The sequence below is a fragment of the Filicampus tigris genome, chromosome 13 (genome assembly GCF_054856515.1).
Source record: "Filicampus tigris isolate MCC_2025a chromosome 13, RoL_Ftig_1.0, whole genome shotgun sequence".
NCBI lineage: Eukaryota > Metazoa > Chordata > Actinopteri > Syngnathiformes > Syngnathidae > Filicampus > Filicampus tigris.
Genome location: NC_141229.1, coordinates 21,028,456 through 21,046,272, shown reverse-complemented (window position 1 = coordinate 21,046,272; position 17,817 = coordinate 21,028,456). Strand labels below are relative to the sequence as shown.

The following is a 17,817-nucleotide window of genomic DNA, read 5'->3' as shown; positions in this document are numbered from 1 at the left end:
CCAGAGGCAGCTGACAGATACCGGCTAGCCAAGCGGAATGCAGCTCCCACCGGCAGGAGGCCCCGAGGACGAACCCAGGACACGCTAGAGAGACTATGTCTCCCGGTTTGCCTGGGAACGTCTTGGGATCCCTCCGGAAGAGCTGGAAGACGTGGCTGTGGAGAGGGAAGTCTGGGCTTCCCTGCTGAAGCTTCTGCCTCCGTGACCTGACCTCGGATAAGCGGCAGATAATGGATGGATGGATGGATTGATTAACAGGTTCTATCAGGCGATCTAGGATATATAAGTGGTCAGTCCTTATGTCACTCAAAAGTCCTTGACTGGTCACACATCAGTCTTGCTAAGGAGTTGTAGAATGATGTTACTCTGACCCAATTCATTGATTGCTTATGGGGTTTAAAAAAAACCTCCTTTATCAACCTTTATTTATGCCAATGGAACCCTAAAAATTGAATTTCATGCAACAAAACATAGAAAATCTACTTAATAATATACCAAAAGTGGGCAGCAAGAAAAGAAAACAAAAACTGTCGACCAAACAGCCATGCTTAGCAACCGAAAGGAACAGAAAAACACCTAGAAACGGTGTGTGTGTGTGTGTGTGTTTGTGTGTGTGTGTGTTTGCGCATGTTTTTTGGGGTTCGCTGTGTCGCGCAGAAGAAAGAGAGTGTTGGGTGGTAGGGAAGAAGAGGAAGCAGTTGAGGGTTTAGGCAAGGCAATGCAAGTTTATTTGTATAACAATTTAATGTACGGGACAATTCATAAAACATTAAACACATTACAAAAAGAAACATTACAAAAATCCCAATAAAATCCTCCAAAATAATTAGATTAAAATGATTAAAACCAAGTATCAGCCTAGTTCAGGGGTCAACAACCTTTCACACTCAAAGAGCCATTTCGACCCGGTTTCCACGGAAAAGAAAGCACAGGGAGCCGGAAACACTTTTTGACATTAACCTCCAAAAAACATAAGCTTGTTTAAGTTCCCAGGCACCGCTTCATTCAAGTTGTATAATACCTTATTTCACACTCACGTCCACATATTACTATCTACAAAATACATCAATCGGTAATTTGACTCTTGAATTAATTAAAAGAGTATAAAACCCAAGCCGGCGACATCCAAGTACTTCAAAGTCCGCGCTCAACAAAACGCCTTCTTTCAGGTTTAAAGCCACTCCGCAAATAAAACAATGATCCAACTAACCGCGTCTAAGGTGGATATGCAAATGAAACAGAGAGTTACCTCACGACACACATGAGGGGTCTTTTTGCAACAAAGCATCTCATCGATCCATTTTAAACAAGCCGACGTAATCCAGCGAAACGTACTACCGTATTTTCCGGACTATAAATCGTGGGTTTTTTTTCATAGTTTGGCCGGGGGTCGATTTATACTCTGGAGCGACTTATGTTTGAAATTATTAACACATTATATCGTATCCATTTCCTTTTCAAGGTCAGCAAACTATACACCAAACAACCACAGGAGGGGAGGGCGTTCTAAGGCTGCATATAAACCTGCATTACATATTGACTTTAAAACGGGCAGAATAACCTGTAGTGTATATCATTTCACATGTTATTGCAAACCACATAAAGAAACATAAAAAGAAATACTAAAAGCTATTAAAATACATGAATAATATTGTGTTGAATAAGTAATTAAGATAGTATGGTAAGACAATGTGACTGTCTATCAATCCATCTATACAAAATAGTGTACTGTTCCTTTAAAAGGTGCCATGCTTGGCTGTGGTATTGCATCATCAGACAGCCACACACACACAAACACACACACACGGAGCGGAGAGCGGAGATAATTACGACCGAATACAAAAATACTTTTGGAGACTTGGAAACATTCTACATGGTCGCCGATAAATAAAAGATTTATTGAATCGATCTACGAACTTTTTGGTGAGTTTAAAGTTATCTTACCGTAACTTTCTTGTAATGCTACATGTGTGGATGTTAGCTAAATGTTACCATCGTAGCTCGGTGGAAATGATGTGTACTAAGCGCATAATTTCATTAATTTGATTTATATGGACACATTTGTTTGCGTTACACGACAGAGATAACTTGGATTCTGAGAGTGAGTGGAGGGGGGGGGTGCAAATTATATAATAGTGCGACTGTTTTTTTTTCTTCTGCACTATGTATGTATGGCTGGTGCTACTTGTAGTCAGGAATATTTTTATTTGTATTTTTCTCATTATTGTCTTTAAAAAAAAGGTTGGATTCAGCAGACTGAGAACACGTCATTGTGTTGTACACACCTCCGGCCGTGAAATCACGCTTTGAGCATTTGCTATTTTCACCATTTGAAATTGGCTAGAATTGCATAAATATTACAGAAGAAGTAAGGACGGACCATTAAAATCGATTTATGATAAAAATGATTTTGACCATAGTTGGACTGCCGAGATTTTCGGCCGCCATTGACTACATAATTTTATTTTAATATTTTGGGGTGCCAATAATGTGACAATTTACAACTACAATTAAACAAAAAAACACAAATAAAATACTTTGTTAGGATATTGTGCAGTTTTTGTGTTGCTGGGCTTTCCGAGCACACCGGATGCCTGCTGCCACGTCGTCAAGGGCTGTCAAACATCTCTGAAGAAGGCGAATGCTGATCACCAAAATTGCACAAGGTCTAAAGAAAGAAGTTAAAAACTTTGATTTACTGAGAACACACGATGCAGTTTTTGAGACGAATAACATACTGTAACGAATTGGGTTATCTGTATTGTGGTGACGTTTTTGTCTCGCTAAGTTGTGTTGTTTCCGAGGTTCCTGAAAGCATCACGTGACCCGCAGTATGGGAGGGATGTGCGAGTGAGAGAGGAATGAGTGGACGGTGAGAAACATGACGAGATCTGTGTGTGCTTACGACGGAACTGTTGTTGCACCGTATTTGGAATAATAAAAAGGCAGCGTTGTTGGAATAATAAAAAGAAAGATAACTTAGATACGTCTGACGTTTTGTCTTTGAAAGACGTTACAATACACTTCAATCGGACACTTATCATTTATTTTCCCAAGCCACGCAGAGCCACAACATGCGGATGAAAGAGCCGCATGCGGCTCCGGATCTGCGGGTTGCCGACCCCTGCTCTAGGTTCCAAATGCTGTGCAAGCCACTACCTTGACCAAGGCCTTGGCAGAGAACTAGACTTGGCCACCTTACACCTTAATATATATACAGCATATAACCATTTTTATTAACTATGCAGTAAATACAAGATAGCGTTGTGTGGGGTTTTTTTCCTTCATAAAGTCCTCAAGTTATCATGCTTTTAATAATTCAAAAACCATCAATGTGTTTGTTATGGATCAAAACAGTGTATCAAAAAGGATATCGTGTATAACATGTTCTGAAATATTTTCCAGAAAAATGTGACCTAGAATGGTTAATCCTGAAAAAGAGGCCTTGCAATAAATTGCTTCTGGAAGAGACAAAGACAGTCTTAAGAAAGCATTCATCAACAGGATACAAGTGATTTTAATTTAAAATGACATTCTTATTTTAGTTTGTTTTTCTATATAGGCCTACTTACTTGCCTTCTCTTAAGGGGTTTAATTTCAATATTAATGCTACCATTTATGTCATGTCTGCTTTGTTGTTTGTATTTATCAGGTTGTGGTGTTTTTGCCACCAAAAACATTGAGCCAGGTGAATTCTTGCTTGGAATGTTTGAAGACACATTACTGGCTTGGAAGGAGAGGCCTTGTTCAAAAAGTACTCAGCTGGAGAGGCAGCATTTTTCTACAGACAGACCTTCTGGTATGTATGATGTATGAATTATGTATATGTGTGGGACCATAGTGTTTGTTTGTATTATCATGCGGTGTCAATGACAGCAAGATATATCAATGATGATTACATCCATCCAAATAGCAATAATAGGAAACCGTTACTTCATCCAATGATGAGCACCCGGAAAAGAAATGGATGGTAAATATGGATGTTTCTTTAGCTGTATTATCTGAAAGTCTATATACTCTGCATTTAGTTTTCTGTTTCATTTGGCATTTGCATAATCTCATGCTAATCTTTAGTTGTTTTTTTCATTGTTTAGAATTTATTTGAAAACCTTAATTCAAGCGCGATGGAAACTGTTTACCTTGTTTTTAACACAAACAAAAAGATTGCAAATGGATGCAATGCTGCTCTGAGATTTTTGCAGGACTCTTCCGCAACAGCCCCGTGGCAGTAAAACGAGTTGCCAGACACATTTGCAAAAGAGAGCTGGAAATGACTTATTTCTTGTGTTCAGGAAATTTACAGGCAGAACATCTTCTAAAACCCATTGCTGTGTTTGAAGACACTTCTTCTCTCTCTGTGAATATAGCCTGATTGAGCTGATTGAAAACAAAAGTTTTCCTGGAAGACAAAGCCCGCCTTAGCATCGAAGACTGGAGATTTGCCAGGACCTACTTCTGGGACTTCAGGAACTCCATTCACATGGAATTTTGCATAGAGACCTGAAGCCTGAAAACATCCTTTTTTGGTAAAATAACCGTTGCCAATCAACCCTACTGAAAAATTTCAGAAATTCAAACAATGATATCTTTTGTATGATTGTGTGTATGGGGTATCAATTGACCATTAAGTCAGATTTTTGTATAACATATATGTGTACGTGTATATGTGGATATTTGCAGATATCAACAACAAACTGTACAACGCAGAGGAGCAAGCAGGAAACTTGATTTTGCACAAATTACAATGTTTTCCCAAATGTCTGGATCCTTTTCTTGGTCCAGTTTATGAGGATGTCATAGGTGTACAATGCACATATAAGAAAGAATCAGACATCCAAGTAAGTTGTGCTTGAAAATGTTAATTCAAATTTACATGGTAGTGGTATTGTGGTTCATGAATACTACATGTGCATTCCTTGAAAATAAACTGTACTGTATAGAGCTGCCTTGGTGAATATGTTTACATGATTTCAAATTAATCCATTACATGCTCGGTATCAGGGTGCATTACGTTCTGACTGATGGGCAACATCCTTATCAAACCATGATACCCTACTCCAGTGATGCAGTTGGGCTATCACAAAATGTAAGAAAAGGCAACTTCACTCTTCAATGTGAAAAAAAATGGATGAGTCAAACAGACACCATTAGTCATTACAGCACTCGAATGCTGAGTAAATCATGCAGAGATCGCCGCACCATTTTAGAATGCATTCAGGCTGTTAAATGTAAGTGCCAGGACTAACACTTTCTTCACCTCAGAGATAAAAAAAAAAGTATACTGAATAGTTTTCTTTATTGGTATAACATTTTGATGGTTGGATAACTGTAAATTTACTTCACCTGAAATTATAAACAGATTGTTAATGTTTTGATAGGTTTCACACGACTGTCGGATACCACTGGAACCACAAACGACACAGAAATCTCAGGGACTGTTGCAAGTGATCAGTCAGAGAAAACTGGCAATGACTTAATGGATTCCTCTCCATTCACTGAAGAGGACTTCTTTTAGTGTGAATTGGTAATTACGGGTTTAATTGCATAACAAAAATAGGATGAACATTTATGTAATAACTTTATATGAATCATGATTTTATTGTATTGTTTGCTAGTTAATAAATAACTGGTGTTTACGTCAGCTAACAGTGGATAAGGATTCCCTTTTCATGAAAATATCAGATGAAAAAGCAGAAGATTTCGCACAAAAGGTAGTAATCTGCAAAAACTCACCTACGAATCCCCCAAAAGATGAATCAGAGTGCTTTAATAAAGCAGACATGAAGAACAAGATGAGAGAACTTGCCAGACTTCTGCTTGAGGAACGAACATGTTGGTAACAGCAACAAAATAATATCCACGTGAAATTGTTCTCAAAGACTCCATCCCTATTTTTTTTGCTCTTCTGTTACAGCACAAAGCCCAAATGCTTAATTGTTGTCCAGAAACACTGGATGACACATCTCAGAGAGTACTGCGAGTGATCAGCCAGAGAGCGTGGATTTATCTTTTTCCATAGAAAATGAATTTTTGGAGTGTGAAATGGTAATTGAGGATCTAATGACTTAACCAAAAGGTGGTGAAAATGAAAGCATGAAGTTATCCCAGACACAAATTCTATTATTTTTCCAATGTCATGGTTCGGTTTTACCCTTTCCATAATGCTCTGCCTACTCCTGCTTCTCCCCTTCTCTGCTCTCCTCTCCCTCTCTGCGGTGCTCGAGCATGGCAGGAGGCGGGGCTGAACTCAGAGGCGGAGACTCACTCACCTGAGCCACATCAGCTTGATTAGATGGCAGACTATAGCCAGCTTCTCCCCTTATTCTGTGCCGGAAGATTCTGTGACCTCGCTGTGTCTCACAACATTGCTGCCTTTTCCTCCAGCCACGTGGTCCGGCCTCAAGAATCGCCTTGTGATCAAGTAAGTCTTTTATTCACGAGTATTCCCCTGAATAAGGTGATTTTCATTTGCTAATTTATTTTCTTGTGTATATGATATTCCCACATACTTGGATGTCTGACAAAATATATTTTTTTATTTGTGGTGGCTCTTGAGCTCTGCTTCCTGGGACGTGGCCTTTTTGTTTGCCTCATGGAACATAACACCAATAAGTGACTTTTTATTTCAGACCAATGCTCTGGAAATCTCAACCGAAGATCAACACCAAGTAGAAAAAGAAGAGGAAGTGAAAAAGCAATCAATCCAGGAAGAGGAACTTCCAAAAACCCAGCAGGCAATGGGTCAAATTGCCCAAAGTGGTATCCCTCAACAAATAGATACAATCAAAGAGAAAATGTCCTCAAACACTGCACACCAGCGAGTGTATGAGAAGAAGAATTACTGCCTCTAATGCGAGAACTATTTTGTGAAAATTACAAGACACCTGAAGCAAAAGCATTCTAGCAAAGCTGAAGTGGCTCGGGCACTTGCACACAAACAAGGTTCTGCCATGCACAATCTCCTCAACATGGGAAATTATCATAATCATTCAGTACTGTCCTTTGGGAAAGGACAAATCATCCCCAAAAGGCAAGCAACCCACCCCTCAACAGCAGCGGACTATCTGCCTTGCAGGTTTTGCTTCGCTATATGTGATTTAAAACTGACCGATGGAGACATGCAAACTGTAGGTAAAAGAGGCTGGGCCACTGAAAAGGAAAATTCAGGCAAGTTGTTCCTTGCCATTGCCCATGTCCTCTAAAATCTCCAGACTCAAAAACATCATTGAATGGATGACAGATGCTGAGACTCAGGTGGTGCTGACATGCTCATTATTTGCTTGGGAGAGGTAGGATGTTTCTGAAAAATTGAGAAACTGAAGATATAGGGCAGACATGAAGAACAAGATGAGAGAACTTGCCAGACTTCTCCTTGAGGAACAAACAAATGACAGACATTTTATATCTGAAGGACTTGATCAGCCCAGGAAAGTGCAACACAATTCTTAAGGCTGTAAAAAAGATGACTGGATTTGATCATGCCACAAACAGATTCTCTGTTCTTTCAACTGCACTGAAACTGCACCACTTGCTTGTGAATGTGTCTTACATTTTGCAACGACAGATTCTGCGTCAAGACAACAAGGACTTAAAGAAAAAAGTTGAGCAATTTGTCAAATCAATACAACTGGAATGGACCTTGCATCTTCCAATGCACTAAAAACGCTGGATCAAAAGAAATGGAATTGCCCCAAATGCTGCCTCTGTCCGAAGCTATTAGGAAACTTCATGTAATTTGAAGGTCAACAAAAAAGCTCTCATCGAAGAGCCCATCACAAAGGTCTTGGAGTGAGCTCTCTCAAATTGCACTGACACAGCTGATTTTATTCAATCGTCATCGTGAAGGAGAAGTCTCCAGGATGCAAGTTACAACATACCTGGGAAAAAAACAACACAGATTCCGTGATGAAATTTTGGAGAGCCTTTCACCTTTTGATAACAAATTTGGCGAGAAACTCACCATGGTTGAGATCTGAGGGAAAAGAGGGTGCAAAGTGCCAGTGCGATTTCCAACCAATGTAAAGGAGTAGGTCAAACTTTTAATTAAAATGAGACAATGTTGGGATTCCTCCAAGCCATCCTTACACTTTTGCTCCTCCGTATCATGGTTCTCTAGAGGACATTAGTGGATGTGGCTGCTTAAAGAAATTTGCAGAAGCTTATGGAGCAAAACAGCAGGAAAATACTACATCTACAAAATTACAAAACATTACAAACCACAGGAATGAATTGAATGATGATGAATGAAGTGGCAAACCTTTTGGGACATAATATTGACATCCATAGAGGAGTTAATATATATGAAATTGTACGAAAGTTGGTGTTAGACAAAGTGTATAATTAACGAAGCAAACTAGTGCGTGCTTACAGGCAACAGAGTAGGCTAGTGCGTCTTGGTAACCTGTTTTACAAAGCTGGGCACTTGACCCTTTTTTGCCGGTCCGTCCTCCGTCCGCAACCTGGGTACCCTTCCTGCCTCGTCCCTCCTTCCTTATTCATAAAAATTATCGCCCCTTGACCCCGTCCTTTTAAAGCGGTCCCGTCCTTATGTCCGCCCACAACCACCAAAAAAAAAAAAAAAAAAGCGTCCGTGCATGACACACTGCGGGAGGGAGGCTAACGACAGAGGTTTATTTAAAGCTCATTAGCTGGCTAATTTACTATTCAAACCCACTGTGGACAACTTCAAACACCCCACTAGTAGTTACCCAACTGCGCGTACTTACTTCCGGCGGGAACGAACGCTGTGCACTGCACACGTTTGGTCTGCACGGAGGGGAGTAGGCCACTTGATTGCGATGTCGAAACTTTTTTGTGTTTTGCCAGTCGTCGTCTTCTACCAAGCAAAAGCTCTTCCTCTCCGACGTGCGCGACTGAAGCGGCTGCGGCATTCAGGTTTCAAATTTCCGGCAATCAAACGCCAGTGCTCCTTCTTTTTCGCCTCATTCTTCTTCTCCGCTAGGTGCAGACCAAACGTGCGCAGTGCACAGTGTTCTCGCCGGGGCTCCCAATACAAGTGTAACATGATTTAGTTGCCAATTGATATTTCCATTTTTTTATTTTTTTTATTTTAGGATTGCATATATTTTGTATTTATTATTTTTCTAACATGCTGCAATATTGTGTTGTGAGTAGGCCTATATATTTATTTTTATCCTGCTTAAGCATCTGTTCATGTCCTGCCATGTCAGTTGTTTTAGTAGGGAAGATGCCAGAAGAAGTGCATGAACTCGACTTTGAATTATAACCCGCTATACCACGGCCTCACGAAAAGGTAGAACTACTTTTGAGGGTTACAAACAAGTAAGTACGCGCAGTTGGGTAAATAGTGGCGCGTTTGAAGGCAATTTTTATCGTTTGCCTATTTCAGGCTTCTTTATACTCCCGCGGGCAACATCCACGAGCACATCACTGCAGCAGTGCTGCACACAGTTTGTCTTTCTACTTGCACACAAGCCACACGCATTGTTTTGAAAATGTGTTACAGTTTTATTCCAAGTTGGGGGGCGTCACTACGGCTACTGACAAGGACACCACAGGGCGGAATTTCCTCAGCCTTTATGGCCAATTCTGGTCGGCGTTTTTACTGTAGAGCAACGATCAAAAAGACAGTGACAACAATGGATCTTGTGCCTGCGACAACAAAGGGACCTAAATGACTAGACGATGCATTCAATTATATTGGGAAAACGATCTGGAAGGTGGCGACGAAGGTGGTACGTGTGTGTGTAGCTTCTTTACACATATATATGTGATATAACACACACGCCGCTGCCAAACTAGTTTGCTACGCAGCAGCAACATGTCACACGCATGAGGGCCGATTAGTGGGCTGGACTAAAATGCACCTCCTCCCTTGCTTAGGCCGCCACTTTTTTTCAAACGTGTCTTCGCCCCAAAAATGGGCGTCCGTCCGGTACGGGGGGATGGACGGTTCCACCCCCAGGACGGATTGCCCAGCTCTGGTGATAAATACTGAAATATGCTGAATGAGGGTGTAAACGTGTACAATCATCAGCTTTTAAAAACTACACACTTTGTTGCAGGTGCCAATTTGTTACCCAATTCTAATGAGTGTGTGTTAATGGGTGAGTGAAAGGCATTAACTTTGTAGGTTGTCGCGTTTAAAGTTGAGTGAAGTTGACGTGCATTAGTTTAGAGGGGCGCTGCCCCATCAAATATGGCGAATACACAACCAGAGAATAACTCTGCAGAGACTTTATAGTGCTCTGTTAGACTTTGTATTGATGTCTATGCTTGAATAACGATCAGTTTTAAACGGTATGGTTTGAAAATTACAGCGTCCGCGGTGTCTTATCTATGGCTTTAATGGCTTCTCCATGAAATGCAGAACCGACATGATGAATTTGACCAGTGAGTGGTGAGCTAACTGTCGAGCTAACCTAGCTAGCTTAGGATCACAGAGCTATCTTATATGCATCAGGCAGATGGGGAAAAAAAACAGTTGTCTCTCTCATCTTCAAGTTTCAAACCTTGCATGTTGCTTATTGTCTTGCATGTTGCTTATTGTCTTTTTCCCGGTTTCATCAAAACGATCATCCTTGAATCCTAAGAGGTTTCTCAACTTTTTTTTTCTCTCCACAGTTGACTGCTGGCAACATGGCGGTGGCACCGGTGTCTATGTTTTGATGAATAGAAGATACTTTCGAAGTGCACAGCCCTTCACCTCGTTATTAAATAGAGGGCGGGGGAACGTTTGCATATACGAACAGAAACACCACAGTCAAAATGAACGGTTCGGACAGTTCTCACGAACCATCCCACCTAGTTACGTTAGCTATACTTAAAGGTTCATTGAACTTAAAGGTTACAATTTTTTTTTTTTTACTGGTCCCAAACCAGTGTTTGTATTGCTAGCTAAACTGTAAGGCTGTCTTACCTCTATATGGGTTTTGTAATGATGCATGAAGTTAAACGTCGTTGTTGTGTCTTAATTCCGCAAGGGGCAAACCATTTTTCCATCCTAGTGATCCTCAGAGTTGCTCCGACACTGTTGGTGTTTACGTTGCCACCCTGGTTCCCAGGTTGGCGTGAATGAACAATAACCATCTTTTTTCTTTCTTGCCTTCCTTCTTAAAAAGGCAAACTGTGTTCAAATGCAAATTTAAAACTATAAACAGGATGACTTGTCAAGTCATGTGATTCAAGTACAAGTCAAGTCGAGTCACTTAGATAGCAAGTCCTAAGTCAAAACAAGTCATTTCCATGTCTCAAGTCCTAAATCTAGCAACTCGAGTCTGTCAAATCATATGACTCGAGTCCACCATCTCTGGTGATTAATGCAGAAAACTCACGCAAAACGTGCCTCGTAATTTGATCGATCTTGTATACATGATTATCACGGTCCAATTAGCCAGCTATCTTATATTGAAAGATAGTGAGGTTTACCGTCTTTTAAGATTTTATTGATTGAGAGTGTCATTGTCCTCAGGAGTACTTTATAAAAAATATTATTAAGTATTGTGTTTTATATACATGTATATTAGTTGGTTGTATGCAGAAATGATAATACAAATCTAGAAATGGTATGAAATGTCACTGTGTGTTTTATATGTTTGTCAATATTTCATTCTGGAACAGAGTCTGTCCCAATTAAGTAGTTTTATTCAGTGAGCCATTCCAATGAATACTGATCATATAACACTTATCTAAAACCATCTATTTTCATTTTCTTTTGTAGCTTCTAAAACTCTAAAGCTTCAAATTAGCCTAGCTCAAGCAATATAATCAGCATACCCCATGATTGTTTTTTCCCTCTTGAAATAATAGTAATAGAATAAAAAGAAAACGTGTACAATACCGTGTTTATTACAAAATCCGTGTTTATTAAAACCCTTTGCAATTTCACCTGGCATTTTTACCTGAACGCCTAAAAAGGTGCATCCAAAGTAAATTTGAAGCTGTACTTGAACCATTTGGAGTATCAGCGTAGTTTTGGTCTCTTTTTGAAGATTTTTGAACACTTGAATTTTTTTCCTCAACTGTCAGAATCATTTTAAGTGCTGGCACTGCATAATGGAATTTGAATACATAAAAGAAGCATTCAGCATTTATGTCCGCCTATTTTATTTCTTATTTTTTTCTGTCTGGCTGGAAAATTATGCAGGTGGGTGGACTGAATAACAAAACAGGATTACAGCTCAAAGGCTCCCCAATTCCATTTCAAATTTGATAATACGACAGAAAATGAGCATTTTACACAAGTTTTACTAAGGAGAGGTCCAGGCGAACCAAAAGTGTGCCATTTGGGTGACCCAATTGCAACCATTGTCACATACGTAGGGGAAAAGGCTGCTATTCTGGAATGCAGCAGTTCTAATGAAAAGTAAGACTTGGGGCTATCTTATCCTACATCCAGATAAAAAAAAAAAAAAAAAAAAAAACGCCAAAAAAAAAAAAAAATCAAAGAAGGTGACACTATGACGGGGGCTTTGAAATTATGTGTTATGCAGCATTCACACCAACTGTGTTGAGAGCGTTTCTGGTGGCGCGTTTCAATTGGAGTCAATGTAGTTCGTGCGGGGCGGCGCGAATGATGCGTTTGGAGCGGTGGGACATGGAAGGAAGCACCGAAAATCCATTTGCCCCATTCGGCGCTTATAAAACAAATGAACTTTCTGCGCATTTCGCCGCACGGCAGCCAATCAGCATCGGGCATACTACATCACACACAGCGGCCTTTTTTTTTTTTTTTTTTACACAGTCGTTGAACTTTACCAAGACAGCAATATTGTCAGCATTAGCATAGTGTGGCTTTTGTTGAACTCGTGACACAGGAAACAGTTTATTGGATCAAGTGAGATGTCAATCAAACACAAGGAATCAGACCTACATTTTGATACCTTCCATGAGTTAGTCTGATCACGCGGACTCGACCTACGATGGACAATATGCGTATCTGATGGAAATATGTAATGGTTGCAGCAGCTAATAACGTGGCTTTATTTATGTTAGGCTTGGTGTGGACTAACTATTTTACTGGAATACTTTTACTGGACCCTTAACTTTTACTGGACGTAATTGGATCACTTTTGATGGATTATGACAATGATTTGGACTTGAGGCTGAAATGGCGAGTTCCGTATTTTTGGGTGTTTGCGATTGTTTGACTTAAATGCTCGCCGAGCCTGCAGATATGATTGAATCTTATAAAGTTTGGCATCATTCGAATCTCCGGAAACTCCGCTTTCTAACCATATACAACATACCCGGCAGAGCTGGGCACTTGACCATTTTATGCCGGTCCGGCCGGGACCCTCCACCCTTGACTTGGGTACCCTTTCGGCCGCGACCCTTCGGCCATAAACATTGTCTGCCCCCGCCCCATTCCGCCCCCCACCCAAAAAAAAAAAAAGCATCCATGATTGACGTCGCTGCGGGAGGGACACTAACAGCAGAGGCTTTTTAAGGATCATTAGCTGGCTAATTTACTATTCGAACCCGCTGTGGAAACGCTTCAAATGTGCCAGTAGTATTTACCCAACTGCATGCTTCCTTGTATTGCGAGCCCCGGGGTTGAATTTGTCGTATTGTATAATTATAGAGAAGAGTCGTAGAAGAAGTCGCAGAAGTCGTAGTCAAGTTACTTATTTATTTTGCACACTTCCCCTCCTTCCCGGCCTTCAAAATAAAAGCATTCCAGAAAACCACGATGCACTGCAGGTTTGCTATGGCATATTTTCGGAAGTAGTGAACGCCTGAAAAAGTGCGTCTGAATATACTCGTGGACATAAATTGTTTTGAAACAAGTCGGAGGGCATCGCTTCAAAAAGACAGTGACAACAATGCATATCGTGCCTGCTACAACCATAAAGGGATGACTAGACGATGCATTTAATTTTATTGCGAAAACGATCTTGAAGGTGGCGGCTAAGGGGAACGTGGGTGAGTAGCTTGTTTAGTAATGTTTACTTTGCAGCAGCGGCAACGAGCTGCGTGGTGCATCCATCTCCGTGTGGGAAACTGTATGTCATCGCAACGTGAGACAGCAACGTGCGCTCAAGCGTGTTTGTTTTTCCTCATTGTCACATCACGTAACCCGCGCCTCCCACCTGCAACTGGGGCATACCATTACAAGAGGGGGCGGGGGGGCAATACCACAATCCCTATAACAGCAGTTGTTGCTCGCGCAGACGCGGGAGTAGAAAGAAGCCTAAAAAGAAGCCTTTCACCAAGTAGGCTGAGATGATTTTTGGCCGCCTCGCAAGCACGTCACACGCATGAGGGCCGATTAGTGGGCCGGACTAAAATCCACTTCCGGCCATGCTTAGTCCAGCCTTTTTTTTAAATTTGTCACACCCGACCCTCCGCCCCCAAAATGGACATCCGGACCGGTCGGACCCTCCGGCCCGGCCCAGGGACGGACTGCCCAGCTCTGATACCCGGAAATGCTTTGAAGTTGTTCTATATATAGCGAATGACCCCCGGGCCGAATGCTAAAAACCCACCCGTGGGCCGATGAAATTGCAACACAGAAAAAAAGACATTTATCATCATGTCACTACTTTCACAGGTGTGATTCTACTGTACACCTACTTTTGCTCCCCTGTACATATATACACAGTAAAACAATTCTTCTTGTATGGTGTCAGAAATAAGGAAAACATTTCCACTGATTGATTACAAATGTGATGCGGGAGTCTGATGGTGTTAGGACCCAAAAGCAGACAGATATAAAGATAACAAATTAAATTTATTAAACAAAGAAATAAAGTATCAAACAAACTGAGGACCGGGTGTGGCAACTGCTATAAAAGAACAAAGAAGAAATGAGTCCAAAAATAAAGCGCTGGGGAAACCCATGAACGCACTCTCAAAAACACAGTTGTTAACAGAAAATCACTGGTGCACACTTAAAGTAATATCAAAGCACAACTGAGGAAAATATCAAAAACTCGGAACGAGGAAACAACTTGAGATAGTCGTGCCAGAAGGTGAAAACAATGTGTTCTCGGGAAGTGGCAAGATGTTCTTGCAAGGAGTGTAAATCTGACTGCAACCTAAATACTGGATGTGATGAGTGATTGGGAACAGCTGTGAGATGCTTAGCACACCTGAGCAGCCTAGCCCTGAAAACAAAAATAAAGACAAAGTCTAGCACAGGAAAAAGAACTGTAACTATTTCAAAATAAGAGGGGAGCAAAATGACTCACAACATCAAAGGATACAATGAAACTGATGTTAATATATACAATTTCACAATTTTTCTTATTGCCTATTCATAGCATCCAATGATGCATAATAAATGTGATCCAAATAATAATGATGTGTTATGCATCTGTGCAACTTAGTACTCACGATTTTGTCAAGTACTTTCATTTCTATGTTGTGATTAGACTTTTCTCACTGCTCTGTTCCGGTGGTGGCATCTCGGTGTCCTCATTAACAGAGTCCCCCGAGTCAGACAGTCCAGCTCAGGGCATGTACTCATCGTCACGTCTCCACCTCCAACACTGCGGCCACTCCTGAGAATATTATTACATGAACAATATTTATCATGCCAAGTACAAGCATTGTTGGCTGCATATATGTCGAGAAAAGAAAATGAATTTGTGTTACCCTTACTAAGTCCTTTTCAAGCAATCAAGATTGCCACTGTTCTTAAGGCTTGACACAAAGCATCTTGTTGCTTTATAATAGAAAATTATATACATGAAGTCCTCATTTTACGAACGAGTTCCGTTCATACACTGGCGATGTAACACACATTTCCGCATATGTTGGATTTCACCGTTAAAGTCGAAATTTATGTCAAAATACTTTAGAATACATTAAAATAAAAGGCATAGGATGCTCTACTTGTCATTACTGCTGAGAAGTGGCTGGAGAAGGACGAGAGGAGGGCGAAAAAGGCAAAGATTACTGCCGGCACGCAGGCACAATCGAGACACTCTGCTCATGCTCAACCTTAAGGATGCTGGTCTTAGTACAGAAAATGCTTGTATGCGGAAGTGCATTGTTGGGCGCGAAACCCATCGCAAATACATAAGCAGAGGTAAACAAGCTCAGAGACGCACCACAAAAGCCAATTTTTGGAGTCAGCAGGAAACTGGCTGCTTCATCCATGTGGTGAGTGACATGAAAATCAAGTGTTTTATTGACAGTTGAAAGTAACAAGGGGAAATTTGAGCCATGACGCCGTGTGTCGCCATACACAGTGGGTTATTCAAATGCCGGAGCAACTCTGTCCGCTCAATCATGTAAACGGGATATTCAGAATGTTTCAGAAATCTGAATTTTGACTTTAACCTGAATATTGACTGCATGTAAACGTAGTCACTATGTTGCTGGGGACAAAATGGAGGAGGAGGCACGGGCGACGTAAAGTTGAAACGTCGTAATTCGAGGACAGCCTGTATAATTTTTTTTTTTTTTTTAAAAACAGGTTGAAATGTACGGAAGCATATTGCTGCCACACCAGAAAAAAAAACATGAAAATGTAGTAACGTGAAAATGATCATGTAAAGAACATGATCATTTTCACGTTACTACATGATAATTTAAGTTTTTACATGATAAGTTTTGTGTTTTTTTCCTGGTGTGGCAGCAATACGCTTCCAGAGAAATGCATCCATCCATCCATTATCTATACCGCTTATCCTCACAAGGGCGTGCTGGAGCCTATCCCAGCTGTCTTCGGGCAGTAGGCGGGGGACACCCTGAATTGGTTGCCAGCCAATCGCAGGGCACACAAAGACAAACATCCGCACTCACAATCACACCTAGGGGCAATTTAGACAGTCCAATCAACTTACCATGCATGTTTTTGGACTGTGGGAGGAAACCGGAGTACCCAGAGAAAACCCATGCAGGCACGGGGAGAACATGCAAACTCCACACAGGGAGGCCGGAGCCGGGATCAAACCCACGACCTCTGAACTGTGAGGCGGACGTGCTAACCAGTCGACCACCATGCCGCCCATAGAAATGCAATAATATTTAAAAAATAAAATCCAGGCTATATAAGGGGTGCACAAAATTTGTTTCACGGGTTACTCAGATGAGTACCAGGAGATTGTAATAGGAAGTTGCTATCACAGCTGCATGGACTCACGATTCGGATCGGTCATGGATTTTTAGTCACAGATCGAGTGGTTTTTCGGATCAGCAAAAAAAAAAGAAAAAAGATAAATAGAACTTTGTCTTCATTTATTTTATAAAACGCTTTTTCCCATTTAAAAAATATGTGGTACACTAGTGCATATGATTACAAGGTATCCTGCCAGACATTTTGAGCTGAATGTTTTTTTTTAATTATTTAATGAGCAAAAGTGTTCTTATAAAATAAATGCAGTTTTGTTTTCATAATGAAAAATACCTTGAAGTGCAATTAAGGGCACCTTCCTTTAAACATGGACATAGTGCATTACAAAGTAATCTAGGTGTGGCGATTGGAATGTTTGTCAATTTTACCATTTGATGGGTAAAGTTTATTAATATTTTGGGGTAATCAAAAATATGGACCCGACAACGCCACCCAAGGAAAGTCAAACGAACCCGTAAGGCACTCAGGTTCGTTTTACAGAGAGAGAGCATGAGGCGCAGTTCATATAAATATACAATCATTTTATTTAAACAGAATCAATTAATTAAAAAGGAAATTGTAAACAGAACGTACACCCAGCAGGGATGGAGCTTGCCGGTGGCGTACAATGGGGCACGGCACGGAAGAAGTACAATTCCCCGAAGCAAGAAACACTCCAACTTAGTGACACACCACACGCACACAGTGACCTAATAAGACACAACCAAGTCCACGCAACACAGATAAAAGAATCCGCCAAGTCGGGGTCACCA

General features: G+C 40.8%; 1 long non-coding RNA gene across 4 annotated transcripts; it reads left to right on the top strand.

Moving 5' to 3' along the window:
* Window positions 1-1,777: 1,777 nt before the first annotated feature.
* LOC147137918 (uncharacterized) lies at window positions 1,778-11,973 on the top strand. Of its 4 annotated transcripts, none has more exons than XR_015089300.1 (9): window positions 1,778-1,923; window positions 3,653-3,799; window positions 4,368-4,526; window positions 4,681-4,838; window positions 5,379-5,524; window positions 5,643-5,832; window positions 5,915-6,045; window positions 6,233-6,421; window positions 6,630-11,973. It is a non-coding gene; the product is annotated as an uncharacterized LOC147137918 (long non-coding RNA). The 4 variants fall into 4 exon arrangements; XR_015089301.1 differs by having other exon boundaries at window positions 5,915-6,421; window positions 6,630-8,026; window positions 10,606-11,973; XR_015089299.1 differs by having other exon boundaries at window positions 5,915-6,421.
* The last annotated feature ends 5,844 nt before the right edge of the window (window positions 11,974-17,817 follow it).